Source organism: Tasmannia lanceolata, unplaced genomic scaffold (assembly GCF_043159265.1).
Source record: "Tasmannia lanceolata isolate RefF3 unplaced genomic scaffold, GAP_Taslan_0.1 ptg000006l, whole genome shotgun sequence".
Lineage (NCBI taxonomy): Eukaryota > Viridiplantae > Streptophyta > Magnoliopsida > Canellales > Winteraceae > Tasmannia > Tasmannia lanceolata.
In genome coordinates, this window is record NW_027518683.1 from 15,789,932 (window position 1) to 15,806,272 (window position 16,341).

At 39.2% G+C, this 16,341-nt stretch overlaps 1 long non-coding RNA gene across 2 annotated transcripts; it reads left to right on the plus strand.

The window, feature by feature from the left end:
• The first annotated feature begins 1,331 nt into the window (after positions 1-1,331).
• On the plus strand, positions 1,332-15,236 carry LOC143879885 (uncharacterized). 2 transcript variants are annotated; one of them, XR_013251430.1, is made up of 5 exons: positions 1,332-1,355; positions 1,561-1,617; positions 13,690-13,769; positions 14,538-14,651; positions 14,857-15,236. It is a non-coding gene; the product is annotated as an uncharacterized LOC143879885 (long non-coding RNA). The 2 variants fall into 2 exon arrangements; XR_013251431.1 differs by having other exon boundaries at positions 1,338-1,355; positions 13,690-13,717.
• Positions 15,237-16,341: the final 1,105 nt, after the last annotated feature.

Here is a 16,341-nt window from a genome sequence, read left to right on the forward strand (position 1 = left end):
ACAAGTAGATTGGATTAGAATAATCTCTTTTCATAGTTATCTACATTTGACTCTAATGGCATCAGAGAATTAGTGTTCCTAAAATTATCATGGTATTAGAGCCACATGCATGAATCATCATCTTCTTCGACAGTCTAAATTGGAGGACATTTAGCAATATGATCAGTCACCATCATTAGGGTGTCTTCATCAACGTGCATTACAGCGTGCATCAAATGTTTAATTTCATTTTTATTGGGTAATTTCATTATAATCAAACGTATATCAATTTTCAATTCGCATACATTTGAGGGAGCAAGTGAGAATATGTGATATCTCACCGACAAATTGGCTTGAAATCACATCGTTGGATCCTCATGGCGTTAGATTAGGCAATTTGGTTAAAGGAGGTAATCTTGATAGTGACATTAGAATTTTTTTGGTCCGTAATTTGGGGTGAGGCAGACCCCCACCAGCTATATTAAATAAAACAGAATTACAATCTTGGATAAGCCGTGCCGGAAAAATCTTCCGATACAATGCTTAAAAGCTCATCAGGAGCCAAACAAAGAGGGATTGGGTCCCCTTTACAAATACAATTTGGTTTAGATAGGAAGTCAGCAGCTCTGTTGCCCTCTCTCCAAATGTGAGTTGTCCAGCGGTCGAGAGAATTGAGGATGGTTATGAGTTTTTCAAGGGATGGGATATTCTACTCTTATCTCTTTTTATGTTTATTATTTTTGGGTAGGCAAGCTGGGATCGAACCTACGACTCAAGGTTGAGATACAACGCCTCAACCATTGAGCTACAGGCCCAACCCCCTTGCTATGTTCATCATAACATCTTTCTATGTATATCATCTAAGTGCTCTATATAAGCACTGATTGAATCTCTTTTAAAACAATTCAAGATTAGCAGGAATCCTAAATTTGTCATGAAACAACCAATCCTTACTATTCTAAAAGCCTAAACCAGTGAAAGTTCGTCAACCATCTTCTCTCAGATTTCCGCATGTGTCCTGCCTCCCAATTCCTTAGATTTCTCGCTTCTTCAGTATAAATAAATCATGTTCATCGGTTAGTCAGCCCATTTCGGTCTTTTCATCTTCTAAATACCCTTTTAGAAGCATCCAAGTAGCCACCGTTTCCTCTACCAACCAGAGCGCCTGCTCCTCTCCTCACACATCTTTATCACCGCCTCCTCTACCAATGGCGGCTGCTCTTCATCCCCAGCAGACACTTGTTGATCTTCTCTCGTCAAATGGACACCACGTATTGTCGAAATATCACCACATGTCGCTGTTCTTCTTTAGGAAATGGTATTTCTATGAGGTTGTTCTTCCTATTGGCCTTGGGTTCCAAATATTGAAAGAAATGGTATGTTTTGTTTTTAAATTCTTTGCAAGTATGCAGCTTAGGGTTTCCATTGATTTGTTCTTTCGCAGACGCCCTTTCTCTTCTTTGTTGCAGGCTTCCAGGGGAAGTTTTTATTTGTTACTTGTAGTTAATGACTCCAATGTTTTCTACTGATTTGCCAAAAACAATTTCTCATTCTCTATTTTCCTATTCCAAATATTAACAGGGACATTAGCAACCAAGGAAGAGAACTCGATCCGCTGTGAACAACCAAGAGTAGAATGTATGATTCTCTGATTCATTTTTCCCTTCCTTCTTTTACTAAAGGTTTTAATGACTTAGGGTTTGCTTCCTTTTTTATCTACAGTTTTAATGATTTCTAAAACAATATAATAGTTAAGTTCTGCATGTGTTAACACACTTGTGATTGGGGCCTACCTGTTAAAAAGTTGAACAATTTATTACACTCATTTTATCTATGTACTTCCTTAATTTTTTCTTATCTACAAGAAATAATGGGGTGTTTTTAGTTGGTGGTTTTTTTAGGCTGTGTGATTAGTGCACACAACTCTACCCTATTGTACAAAAGCATGAGCGTTAAGTTATGATTCTTTTTTTCCCTATGCTTCCGTCATTCATTTTCTTTTACCTAAGAGAAATAACTGGGCATTTTTAAACATCCCTACTCTCATGCTTTTAATACATCTTACATATATTAATATCTAGAGTAAGATATATTATAATAGCAAAAAGGTTTCATTTATTAAAGTATTGCATTCGATCCTTACTTCTTATAATTATTCATCTGTGGGTATGATTTTATACTTTATCAGCATTGTAAAAGATTGTGGTGTTTGCCCTTTCATATAATGGTGATGACCTTCACAATTTTCTCCATATATACTTGCTTTGTTACAAGGACAGCTAACCTGCCAGCGATCTTCTAGCAATGAAAAACTTAATTACTATGGGTTTCGAAGTTTAGGGCGAAGATATCATGGCTATTCTTCTATGCAGTTTCATGACTTCTTTTTCGGTAAACTGAATTTCCCCCTCTATTTTTTACTAATTTTCAGAAAGAAGTGAAATTACATCCCCTTTGTGATCATAAAGTATTTAACGGGCAGTACTTTTTCCTTTAACAATTGATTTCAGCTATTTGGACTGTTCTTTGGGCACTATAATTGGTATTGCATGCATATTACAGCAATGCCCCTATTTTGTCTTTTGTGTAATTAAACCTCAGCTTCATGTGAATTTACCAATATTTTTCTAAATCACTGGTTCTACTACTATGCTGTCATTTCAATTATTTCGGCATTTATAGGGAAAAGGCTCGAATGATAGTCCAGTCAAATGAATATATAGATCTATGCTTAAAGCAAAGAAAGTTACAACAACTTTTTAAGATGTGAACTGTTGAATTGATCGAAAAAATGTGTCATATACAATTAGGTACATTGGGAGGCTTCATAGTGAAATAATCAAGAGGGGGGGTGAATTGAATTTAACTCAATATTAGGCCTTTTGAAAATTACCTATGAACCCTAATTGGAATTTTCTTCACTTAATTAAATATTTGGTTAGTGCAAATATAATTGAAAAACAAAATGAAATGCCAAACCAAACAATAATGGAAATGCAAGAGTGAGAAATGACACACCGATATATAGTGGTTCGGCCAACGGCCTACTCCACTCTACTCAAGGTCGCACTTGAGGGATTCCACTATTGGAGACCTCCACGATGCCCGGCTCCGAGGCGGTTACAATTCCAATGGATATTAAACAAGGATGCCCTTACACCTTTACAAATACTCTCCTTCTCCGCCGAGTTCTAAGCGGTTGCTCTCTAGGGAATTAAAAACGGAATGCCCTAGCCACCTATACAAGATATGAAAGATTGATAGCTTGGCTTCTTCTTGAAAGCTTGATGCCCTTTGTAGTTCCTTGATTGCTCTTCAACAAAGATTTGCAAGTGATAGCTCTAAAATATCCAAACTCAATAGATTCACAAGTGAAAGGCAAGTTTGGGAAAAACCAAAAATCTTAAGCTTGAAAGGGTTGCAAATTTGCTTGAATGCTTAAAAAAGGTTTTTCAAATGTGCAAGAGAAGAGAAATAATCCTCTACATGTTCTATATATAGCCTTTCCTAAGAATATGACCGTTTGGGGGTGGAAATATCAAAAACCAAGAATTAATTCAAATCCCAACGGCTATATTCTGAGCTGTCGCGGGGTTCTCGGAGTTCCGAGAATCATTCTCGGAGTTCCGAGAAAATCTTGGAGTTCCGAGAAATATTCTCGGAGTTCCGAGAGAACGGCCAGAAGAAATGAAATTTCTACTGGACCATTTCTCGGAGTTCCGAGAAAATGTCCAGAAGCTACTGGACCTTTTCTTGGAGTTCCGAGAAGCCTAAAAAATCTGCATATTCTATTTTTATTGCATGATTGATTTTTTGGCTTTTGGAACTTGACTCCTATAATAAATTTGGAATGTTTATGAGGGTCCCAACATGTTGGTCCACCACATAACCATTCAATAAACCGTTGAAGTTCTTTAAGTATTATTTGAAAAACAATTTTGAAAAACACTTTGCCTTGACTTGAAAATCTAAGGAGAAGGGATGTACAATGATACCTATGCAACCTTCAATTCCTCTTTAGCTTTGGTCTTCAATTGATCTTCCATCTTTGGATGCTTGCTTGAGTGATGATGTGAGCTCCACTTAGCTCATTTGACTCTTGTTTGGTACATCTTCAAGCATGACCAAGTTGAGTGTTGGTTTCTTCAATGATCAATCCTATCTTAAACACAACACTTCAAAGCAAATTGATTAGTATTCAAAAACACAATCAATTACGTTTAGAATCATCAAAACAAGATTGGAGAATAGACCCTTGGGCTTACAATCTCCCCCTTTTTTATGATGACAAACAAAATTGATTATGAGGTGTGTGGAGTGACATAATAAGCAAGTGAATACTGGAACTCCCCCTCAATATATGCACATAGATAAATGATACAAATTATTTGCATATGGTGAATTGAATAGATAATCAATTTAAAACCTTCTCCCCCTTTTGTCATCGACAGAAAAGGGTGTAAAAAAAAATTTTAGGAGTAGATAACTCCCTCTAAATTAATGCTTATGGTATAGAAATATATAGCCAAGTAATGTACATATACCTGTTCATGATCAAGATGTTGACAAATGTCAAATTGTTAGGTATTTTTAATTAAAGTGAAGATACCTCTCCAACCTAGAAAACTAAGAAGGCTAAGAGTATCAATTGAGTGATTTTTAAGATTAATATTTGACATCTCATTCATGCAGATACTACCAAACAGAGATGATATGTATAAATACTATATAGATAAGCTGGTGAAAGGCACAAAGTATTTATTTGGCAATTTCTTTGACTTGATCCGCACTCCAAATGTTTAAGGCACTTCGGATATAACAAATTCTATCATCACTAAGGGGTTTTGTAAAGATATCCGCTAATTGATCTTCAGTGTTGATATATTTTAAGCAAATATCCCCTTTTTGTGAGTGATCTCTGATGAAGTGGTGCCTAATCTCAATGTGTTTTGTTCTTGAGTGTTGTATGGGGTTCTTTGTTAAGCTTATAGCACTAGTATTGTCACATTGGATGAGAATGTTTTCCATTTTGATTGCATAGTCCATCAATGTCCTTTTCATCCATAGGACTTGAGCACAGCAGGCTCCAGCTGCCACATATTCTGCTTCTGTTGTGGACAGAGCTACTGAATTTTGCTTCTTGCTAAACCAAGAAACAAGTGATTTACCCAAGAATTGGCAAGTCCCACTAGTGCTTTTCCTATCTACTCTACATCCAGCAAAGTCTGCATCTGAATATCCGATGAGAGTGAAGGAAGATGATCTTTCATACCACAGTCCTAGACTTTGGGTTCCTCTTAAGTACTTGAAGATCTTCTTAACTGCTGATAGGTGAGATTCTTTAGGATCCGATTGAAATCGAGCACAGAGACAGACAGTAAACATAATGTCTGGTCTGCTGGCTGTCAAATAGAGCAAACTACCTATCATACCCCTATACAATTTCTGATCCACAGATTTGCCAAATTCATCTTTTTCTAGCTTAGCAGTAGTACTCATGGGAATTCTTGATGTCTTACTGCTATCCATGTGTAGACACCCCATTTTGACCTGACCCAAATTTCCCAAAAATTGAATAAATCCCGAAATCTGAGTCTCGGAGCCAAATTCGAAGTCCCTAAGAATCAAAGTCAGTCTCAAGTTCCCGAAGTGTCTGAAACCGATTCCCGAAAAGTCCAAGAACCAAATGCGAAGAAAACTTGAATGATTACTTACCCATTGTGCCCATTCTTGGGTGCGAAATTTCCGGGAGGTTGTTCCCATTCCCAAGAGCGCCCTTGCAAAATTATAATTAATTCGGGCAAAAATTTGAAGAAAGGATTTGAGAATTGTTCTAAATTGGGTTGGGCCCCACCATGCATTCGGTCATTAGGATGGCACTCAATTTGGTGGGGTCTAATTCCTTTTCTCTGTGTATGATGATAGTCAAAAGTAATAATTCCGGTTGGTTGATTATTGAAGAGAGTGAGGAGTACCATCATTATGGGGAAGCAAGTGGGGAAGCAAGTGGCATTTTGGGGTGGCCTACTTCCTCATATTCGGTAGCCTTCTCTCTTGAGAAATGAATTCTTAATTCGTTTTTTTTATTTGAAGGCAATGATGACATGATGAAATTTGGGGGGACAAGGGGGGGACAAGGGGGGGACAGCAACTCATGACTCCCCTCTTCATCATCACCATCCCCAACCTCTAAAACAGAGGATTCATTTGCAAGGAGAACGAGGGGAGAGGAGGGAACATCAGAAAAAAAAGAAAGAAAGAGGGAAGGGAGGGAGTCGCTGGCCACCCAACCGGATCCCGGCCACCACCTCCAGCAAGACGACTCCCCGGCAGCCGCCACCAAACCCACCCCCAAATCCATTTCCCGGCCACCCAACCGGATTCCGGCCACCACCACTGCCTCCACCATCCCTCCCCGTCGGCACCACCACCATCGAGCCGCCACCTCCATTAAAACCCCTCCTCTTCACCACCACTGCCAGCCGAACCCATCTCCACCCTCTCTTACACCCACCTCCACTAACCACCGACATCCACCACCTCCACCTCCGCCAACACCATTTCCCTACCCAAAACCCATCAAACCCACCATCACCCTTCTCCACCACAGACATCCACCACCTCCAGCCACCATCCTCAACCTCAAACCCGAAACCCAAAACCCATCTTCCACCTCCATAGCCGCCGCACCACCACCAGCCACCACCCTCAACCTCCAACCCGAAACCCAAAACCCATTTTCACCCTAACACCACCCTTCGAAAATCCCCTCCCATTCTTCACCTCCACCACCCTCAACCCCAAAACCGAAACCCCTTTGTCTATACCTCAAAAAATCGAAACCCAAATCCACCTTCCCCGTTCCATCACCTCTGCAGATCCGAAAACCCACACCCCCACTCACCTCCACCGAACCACCACCACCACCACCCATTCGAAAACTCTCTCTTACCTTCATCTCCTCCAATCCCCACCTCCAAAATCGCAACCCACCTCCACCCCAAACCCACTTCGAAAACCCAAGTCTATAACCTTCAAACCCTCTTCCATTTCAACCATTAACACCATCATAACCACCACCATCAGCCACCTCATCTACCCTTTTCTTCGTCTTCTACCTTCGTCTCCCCCACCAAACCCACTTGGATTTTCTCCCAGTAGCAGCCACCCTTAAACCCCTTTTCCATTTCATCTAAAAAGAAAAGAAGAGAGAGAGAGAGAGAGAGAGAAACAGAGAGAGGGAGGGAACTCGAGCTTCACCGTGCCACCACCAACCGCCGTGCCACCTCCGGCCGGCCGATCTTCCCCTTCACCACCGCTACCTCCCATTTTCAAAAAAAGAAAAAAAGGAAAAACAGAGAAAGAGAGAAAGGGAGAGAAGAGGGGCTCGTTGTTTATATATATAAAAATATATATATATATAATAAAAAAAAAACATTTTCCGAAGGGGAGCTCGAGCTCCACTTTCTGGACACTCTCCGATCAACCCCGTTTCATCCACCGAGGCCCCATCTCCCCATCAGATTTAACTCTCTATTTCAACTGTACCATCGAAGCCGCCTCGCCATTCATTCCAACAATCCTTGAAAATTCCAGCAATCGATTCATCAACCTTGCCATCGGATCAGAAACTTCGACAATTCCCGCTTAGATCCGGCACCGTCACGATCCGGGAGATGCTCGGCCACCATTTCCGGTGCCGACACTAAAGTTCCAAGGAATTTTCTGCATTGGCAATTTCCCTCCAAACAGGTAATACTCTTCCGTTTTCTCCTTCGAGTTCCTGCGTTTCGGGATTTCATTCGATTTTCGAGATTTTCATCGATTTTCGGAGTTTCCATCGGGTTTAGGCGATGACGGACGGCAACCTCTTGAGCCAAAACCCCCTTTCGATCAAAAGAGATAAAAATACATAAAAATCAAATAACAAAAATCCAAAAAACATAAAAAACACTCAAAGCGTATTTCGAAAAGCTGTTTCGAACTACGTTGGCTTGATCCCTTTTCACAGGGTACGTAGGCAGCTTGGGATTTTCGTCCCAAGTTCAGTCAAACTTTTCAATAAAATCATTTAAACCCTTCAAAAACAAAAATCATTTCAGCATCCAAAAATGTCTTTCAAGCTTTTCTCAAAAATGCAAAAATCAAAATGGGCAAGGATGGTGATTGCCAGGTCACTCAGAGCCTTCTTTTCATTTCATTTCCGATTTTGATCATGGTTTGCCGGTTTTATCGGTTTTTCGACGTTTTATCGGGTTTTGGGACGGGCGACAACGTAGCGTGGCCCCTTCACAGGGATTGTCCCCGCTGAGCCCAACGATAGGCTATGACGATCGTGAGACTTATCCGATCTTCAGCGGATCAGGATCGCTGAGCTTGATTCATTAGAATCGCTCCCTGAGCCTATCGTATGTTCCCTTTTCTTTTCCCTGGTATTCTTGGTCCTCATGTACCGTTGATTTTCTGATTCATTTCTTTCCCTGTATCTTTTAGCTCATTGTGTGTTTATCTTTGACTTCTTATGTGCTACTGTTAGCTTGCTTACTTTCCTAGCATGAGATTGATTATTATTTTCTTAGCATTATCTCTTACATAGGTTCGCATGCTAGTGTGTTTATTCTATTGCTTTGGTAGTTTATTATTGTGCTTATCTGTCCTCTCACCTGCTTAGTTGTAGCATTTATTCATCTTATCTGCTATTACTTGCTTAGATGTAGCTGTGCATGCGGATGTTATTGCTTTCCTAGATGTGATGGGTTAGGAGTAGATGCGGTGAGTTAGGATTTGGATGTTATTTTCTTTTGCCCATCCCCGGGTCATGCATGCTTAGATAGACGTTTCCTCGGGGATACTCGTTCCCATTTCACATGATTTTAGCCCAAAACTCTTCAAAATTATTTAAAAATAGCATAAGAGACCATGTGCTTGCACTTGGGCGAATTGGGGGCGCTTAACACCTTCCCCATTCGTCATCAGGCACGGACTTTTGTATCTCTGGTTATCCGTTGCAACAGAGTATTTCATGGGATCCAGGGCCTACTTCCCTGGATGGCGACTCTTCTTTGTTATAGGTACATCTTGGTTCCGGGCCAGTCCTTGAATCGAGAGGTATCTCATTTGTATCGCCACCCATGCTGTGAGTGGCATCATTTCGAGAGTTCCTTGGTAGAGCTCTCCTTCACATTGTGGAGATCTTGGAGGATCGGCGCGGGATCTCGTGTCCCTCGCAAACCGTCCTCGGGATCGGGGTCCACAGGCTGGCGACTCTGCTGGGGAGTTCTTGGAACATTGCCTAACTCTGTAAAAATGCCATTTTTACTAATTTTGAAGAAATTTGGACTAAAATCATTTTAAATGGGAACATTTTCCGTTAGAATGCCAGGGGCACCAAGTAGATACAAAATAAAACAAGGGCTCACACACTCACTTTCATCCATTGCACATATTATCTGTTTTGTGGTTACTTTTCTGCTGTGGATATGCTATCAGGTTACTCTCGGAGAGATACTATAAGTAGGAGCCGTGAGGGCTATACCCGCCTTCTAGTGCCACCGCACCAGTAGTATCTCAACACCTGGACACCTTGTGTGTAAAACGGACATAGTTCGTATGCTGGGCGATAGTCACAGCATACAAGTAACTATGCACCCGGCCAGGTGGACCTCGCGACATTACTCTCTCTATATATTGCATGGTCCTTTTGTTTGCATTTATGGACGAACATCTGTGTTGCTTACACATGTGGAGCCTAGAGTTAGGGACCTTATCCTATTTTTTAGACTAGGGTAGCTCACTTTATGTGGCTACAGGCGCAGTCCTAGTACACTCACATGTCTGTCTTGAGTCAAGACTTCCTTGACTCCTCTAGATTAGACTAGGATTGGTGCCCCTGGTTAGGATGTATATATATGTATATATATTTATTACTAGATTAGGGCTTGCTTCATGGTTAGGTTTTCTTTCCTAATCTAATCTGTTTTCCCATCCATCCGCATTTTGGATTATGATCAGATCATTGGTTTCACATCATTATCTTTATAGCCATGATCTATCTTCCCTGAGCTTGATCCTTTGATCGATCTTGATCAGATCGCTCCGCATGCCAATTATGAGTCCCAAATTTCCTTAGCTGAATTCAAATTTGATACTCTATTGAATTCTCCGGGAGATAGAGCACAAATAAGAGAATTCATGGCTTTGGCATTATAATTCGAAGCTTGTTGTTCGGCTTCGGTCCAATCATTTAAATTTCTTGTGGGTAAGATGTATTCATTATTAATTGCTCTCCACATTTGATAGTCTTGGGTTAAAATGATTTTCATTTTGGTTTTCCAAAAACCATAGTTTGTTCCATCAAAATAGGGTGGCCTAGTGTTTGAATAACCTTCATGGTGTTGAGGGTAGTTTGCCATTTTAGAATCTTTACTCTAGACCGGTTAGGGTTTTCTAAAAATTAGAGACGAGGCTCTGATACCAATTGAAATAATCAAGAGGGGGGGTGAATTGAATTTAACTCAATATTAGGCCTTTTGAAAATTACCTATGAACCCTAATTGGAATTTTCTTCACTTAATTAAATATTTGGTTAGTGCAAATATAATTGAAAAACAAAATGAAATGCCAAACCAAACAATAATGGAAATGCAAGAGTGAGAAATGACACACCGATATATAGTGGTTCGGCCAACGGCCTACTCCACTCTACTCAAGGTCGCACTTGAGGGATTCCACTATTGGAGACCTCCACGATGCCCGGCTCCGAGGCGGTTACAATTCCAATGGATATTAAACAAGGATGCCCTTACACCTTTACAAATACTCTCCTTCTCCGCCGAGTTCTAAGCGGTTGCTCTCTAGGGAATTAAAAACGGAATGCCCTAGCCACCTATACAAGATATGAAAGATTGATAGCTTGGCTTCTTCTTGAAAGCTTGATGCCCTTTGTAGTTCCTTGATTGCTCTTCAACAAAGATTTGCAAGTGATAGCTCTAAAATATCCAAACTCAATAGATTCACAAGTGAAAGGCAAGTTTGGGAAAAACCAAAAATCTTAAGCTTGAAAGGGTTGCAAATTTGCTTGAATGCTTAAAAAAGGTTTTTCAAATGTGCAAGAGAAGAGAAATAATCCTCTACATGTTCTATATATAGCCTTTCCTAAGAATATGACCGTTTGGGGGTGGAAATATCAAAAACCAAGAATTAATTCAAATCCCAACGGCTATATTCTGAGCTGTCGCGGGGTTCTCGGAGTTCCGAGAATCATTCTCGGAGTTCCGAGAAATATTCTCGGAGTTCCGAGAGAACGGCCAGAAGAAATGAAATTTCTACTGGACCATTTCTCGGAGTTCCGAGAAAATGTCCAAAAGCTACTGGACCTTTTCTCGGAGTTCCGAGGGAACTCTCGGAGTTCCGAGCTCGGAGCTCCGAGAAAAATCTCGGAGTTTCGAGAAGCCTAAAAAATCTGCATATTCTATTTTTATTGCATGATTGATTTTTGGCTTTTGGAACTTGACTCCTATAATAAATTTGGAATGTTTATGAGGGTTCCAACATGTTGGTCCACCACATAACCATTCAATAAACCGTTGAAGTTCTTTAAGTATTATTTGAAAAACAATTTTGAAAAACACTTTGCCTTGACTTGAAAATCTAAGGAGAAGGGATGTACAATGATACCTATGCAACCTTCAATTCCTCTTTAGCTTTGGTCTTCAATTGATCTTCCATCTTTGGATGCTTGCTTGAGTGATGATGTGAGCTCCACTTAGCTCCTTTGACTCTTGTTTGGTACATCTTCAAGCATGACCAAGTTGAGTGTTGGTTTCTTCAATGATCAATCCTATCTTAAACACAACACTTCAAAGCAAATTGATTAGTATTCAAAAACAAAATCAATTACGTTTAGAATCATCAAAACAAGATTGGAGAATAGACCCTTGGGCTTACACATAGCTAGGTGGGAGAGGCATACAGAAGTAGGTTGTTCAAAGGTGATCAGTATGGTTCCTAAGCAATCCTGCTTACTAACTGAGAATGCATATTATATTGTTGGAAGTTGGAAAAAATAAAACTATAAAAGTTGTGGCCAAAGGCTTTAAAGATTGAAGGATGGCTTTGGGAAGTGAGGAGCTCAGAATTAGTCTAAAGTCACATCATTTTTACCATGAGTAAGAGGGAATCAATTCAAGCATATTCTTAGCTTTACGCATTTGTTCATTTTCAATTAGGGCCCATTTGGATGCCGAGAAGATTTTGATTTGGATTTCTCACATTTGCAGCCCTTTTTGAGTTGTGATTTGGATCCGGATCAAATCCTTGGATTTCCAAATCAGCGACTGACGGTGAAAAAAATCAGATTTCCAAATATGCTGTGGAAATAAGTAATTGGAAATCCACAGATGTGGCAGTTTCCTTCACCCTCTTTGCTCCTCAACCTCTCCCCTCCAGTAGGAAGTACCCTTTTCCATCTCCGTCAACCTCAACATGAGCTGGCGGATCTATTCATTTTGTATTCAAAACTCAATTCCAAATCCAAATACAAATATGAGGTATCCAAACAGGCCCTTAGTGTATTATGAAATTTCTGGTTCCTAAGTAAGAAATCTGTGTAGCATAAAGAGATATCATTTCTGTATCCACTGAACTCAATATAAACTGAGTCTCTTTTTATGGGTTTGTTACCCTCATATATCATTTCTCTTTAATATCCATGCTGAAATTTCAATTCACTATGGATTCAAAGTACTTTCTGAACCCAATATAATTCCAGGAAATGGTCAACCAAGTTAATCATTTTGGGTGGGAAACTTTAGGGTCCTAAAAAATTTTAATTTTCCAATTTCTCGTCATTTCCCTGGAAAGGTTTGGGCCTCCTGTGGGTCTAAATAAATAAATATTGTGAGTCTACCTCTGACGGGGATCAATAAAGGAATGGTTTATCCTAGGCCAGAGGGCTGATATGTGTGTACCTCAGAACATTATTATTCCTTAGTGTGAACTCAAGAAATCCATAGGCTGATGGTTACACCTTCTGTCTGTTGGGAGAGGAGAAACAAGTTCAATACCTCTAGAAACTTGGTCAATTTCACTTTGTCTTTATTTGCCAAACGGATTCCCATGTTGGAAGTGTTTTCCTATTATTATATACCATATTGTAATGTGGATTAAATATATGCAAATATTCTACTAATGGCAACAAGCTTTCTTAAAAAGAAGAAAACTATGTAAAAGGAAAAATGAAAAGCCTAACTACTCTTTAGTCTAAATCCACCTAGAGCTGGAAGAGGTAGAAAAAAGTCAAACTGTTGCCAAGGGCAGGTAGGCAAAAAAATTACAGACCAAAGCTACTTTCGCGTTGCAGAAAAGAGAAAGTGTTATAACTGCAGGGCAATCTGAGATTGGCTACTTTTTTTGTTGGAAATATTGAGGTCTCTATGTATCTTTTTGGGAAAGATTTTTTCATTTGCTTTTGTTCTATACTTCCGTTTAGTTTGTTTACTATTTTACGGATTTCCCTTCGGTTCATACATCCTTCAGCATAGAGAACACCTTTTTTTTGTTGTTTACTTCCATTGGTTGGTATGTTACTGTTGATATAATCCATCATATCCCATGCTTTTCTTTAGTGTATTTTCTTTTATAAAGATAGTTAGGAAAAATATGCAGATGACAAATCTCAATGCTGATGGATTTGATTAAAATAATATGCAGATGGGAGCATGAGAGCTTGAAAACCCTGGTAACACTAATCATTCAAAGTCAGTTTTATTGACATTTCAAACCTATTATTAGTAAGTTATAAATTTAGCCTTCTGTTTACATGGACGTATAATCTTCTATCCGTAAGTCATGTGTCATGTACTATATTGGATTTTTTTTCTTTTGAATGCTTTGCATCTTGCACGTACTCAGCACCTTGAGGTTAATGAGTATTTTTTAGATATATTTCTGCCTTTTAGCATACTTTACACAGATATTACATCTCCTCTCTTCCCTTTTAGGTAATATTAAAAGTTGTTTCATATTTAACGTATTGATTCTCTTAATATCTTTTGCTATGGTATGGTTTGAGAGGGTATGTTGAAAAGAAGTTTAAGGTACTTAAAATTTTCCGAATTTGCTCTCTTTTCTTCAAAAGAAAGAAAATCAGGTGTCGTTGAACCACATGGTAGTCCAATAAACAGCACACTTGACTCCTGTGAAAATGATAGTGTTCATTTGTTTAGGGTAATCCAATCCGGTAAATGGCTAAATGCAAATATTTGGAGCGCTGCATGGCCAATATTCGAAACAGGTTATTCATACAATATCTTATGACCTTCTTCTTCTTACTGTGGGATTTGTGCATGAAATTACTATTTTCTGATGTCTTGCCCTCAGAAATTAATTGATGGCTCTTCAATTAGCTTCATGCACCCTTTTTGCTTCCTGTACTGACAATCCGTACAATTTTTCTTCCTTTTTTTGAAGAACATATAAACCACTATAAATATATTCTATTGTACATTGCCCACTGTCCATAGAACATGATTTTGGTTTCTTTATGTTTTTGAATGCAGGGTTTTCAACCTTCCGTTTTAACGACATTCATCTCCCATTTTAAATTATCCGCAGCAAACAGGCAATGGTGTAATCCCTAAAGAAGATTCAAGCAAAATGGTACCAAGGCATTGGTATCCCACCGTGTCCTCTAACATATTTTGACGAATAATATTTTTCTTGGGGCTGAGAACTAAAATCATAGTGGGCGCTGCTTACTTTTGCATGTGAAACAAATAAATGTAGAAAGTAGCGACCTGCACGTATTCATGTATTTAAGAATCTTAGTGGGCGCTGCTTACTTTTGCATTGGCCTCTACTGACCCCTGTGCTTTCTAGGTAAAGTTTGAAACCACCAGTTGGGAAAAGCACTAGAAGAGTCAGCAATTGACATGGAGGAGGCTAAGGCCTGTCCTCTGGCTATGGCTTGAGGTGGAAAATGCTTGTTATCAAGATGTGTTTGATTACCAAGAAATGTGTCTGATCCACTGGTTCAGATGCACTCTATTTTCTGGACGAAAGATTGTGGAAGGTGTGATCATGAAGTGGGTTTTAATCAGGCTTTCCTATTCGAGGAAGATGAGGAGCCATCTCTTACATGGAGCGTTTCCATCAGTGTGTTGCTTATTGCATGTGCGAGTGGGAATTTACTAATATGATGGCATCACCAATGAATATGAAGTCATATCATTTATTTATTTATTTTCGTTTTTTTACAATTCTAATGCATTCTTGTATGTATCATTTGCTGCTGCTTTTTTCGCCTTGTGTGCAACAAGCTCTGAAGCTGAGGGAGAGGTATTCTAACCCTAAAAAATGAGTAGGGGTTGGCATCAAATGAAGAGGGAACTTTCAAAAGCTATGACACATTTCAACTATTTGGTTGATACATTTGAAATGTTAGACGGTGTAAAGAAAATGTTTTTTGCTTGTAGGTGATGAGGCTTGCTTGTAGTTGATGAGACTGTTAACTGAGTGCGACTAATGATCTGCGTCCAACTCTCAAGATTATAGTAATATTCTACTGTGCACTTTTCAAGCAGTACCTTCACTGATTACTCTCAGTGTGATAAAAATGAAGTTGACTTCTCTAAGCAAGGTAGAGTTCTTTTAGTCTTTTGAGTGGCCACTAAACTCTAGGACTTTCTTTTACTATTTCTGTTACTTTTGATGTTTCTTTTCCTTGTTGAATTCCTTACAGCCCATGTGATTTTCATAACTGGTCAGTATTTTTGTGGTGGTAATAATGGTATACATCACAGCAAAGAAGGATGTCCTTGGACACAATTAGACAGTGGATATTCATTTCGTTTCCACAATCGAGGGCTTCAGTTTAAGAAATGCCATTTTGGTGAATGGCCATCATTGTACAATTAGAACCAATTCTTCCTGGGTCTGCAGCGAAGGTGGGAAGTGAGCCTTTTTCTGTAACATATTGAGCTGTCAAAGTTGCCACAATATAAAGCTCTGTATTCTTCCATTGCGATATTGTGCAACGAACACTATAGAAACCATGTTCTTAAATATCTTAGTGGCACGTGCAATGCACGTTCATTTTTTACTAGTTACTCTAAAAGCTTAAGCTCTTAGAGTTTGGTATTATTTATTTCAACATTATTGGTGGGATCAGGAAATTGATAAACAAATAATTACTCTAACACACAATACAATTTGTGAACTCTGACCAATATGAAAGGAACAAGTTATCAAATGAAAAGTTTAGGGATATATAAAAACAATTGTATGAAACCCAAATAATGGATCGACCACCTGCATGTCTCATGCGCATAACCTAATATGGTACGACGAGTGCTATCCTTGATA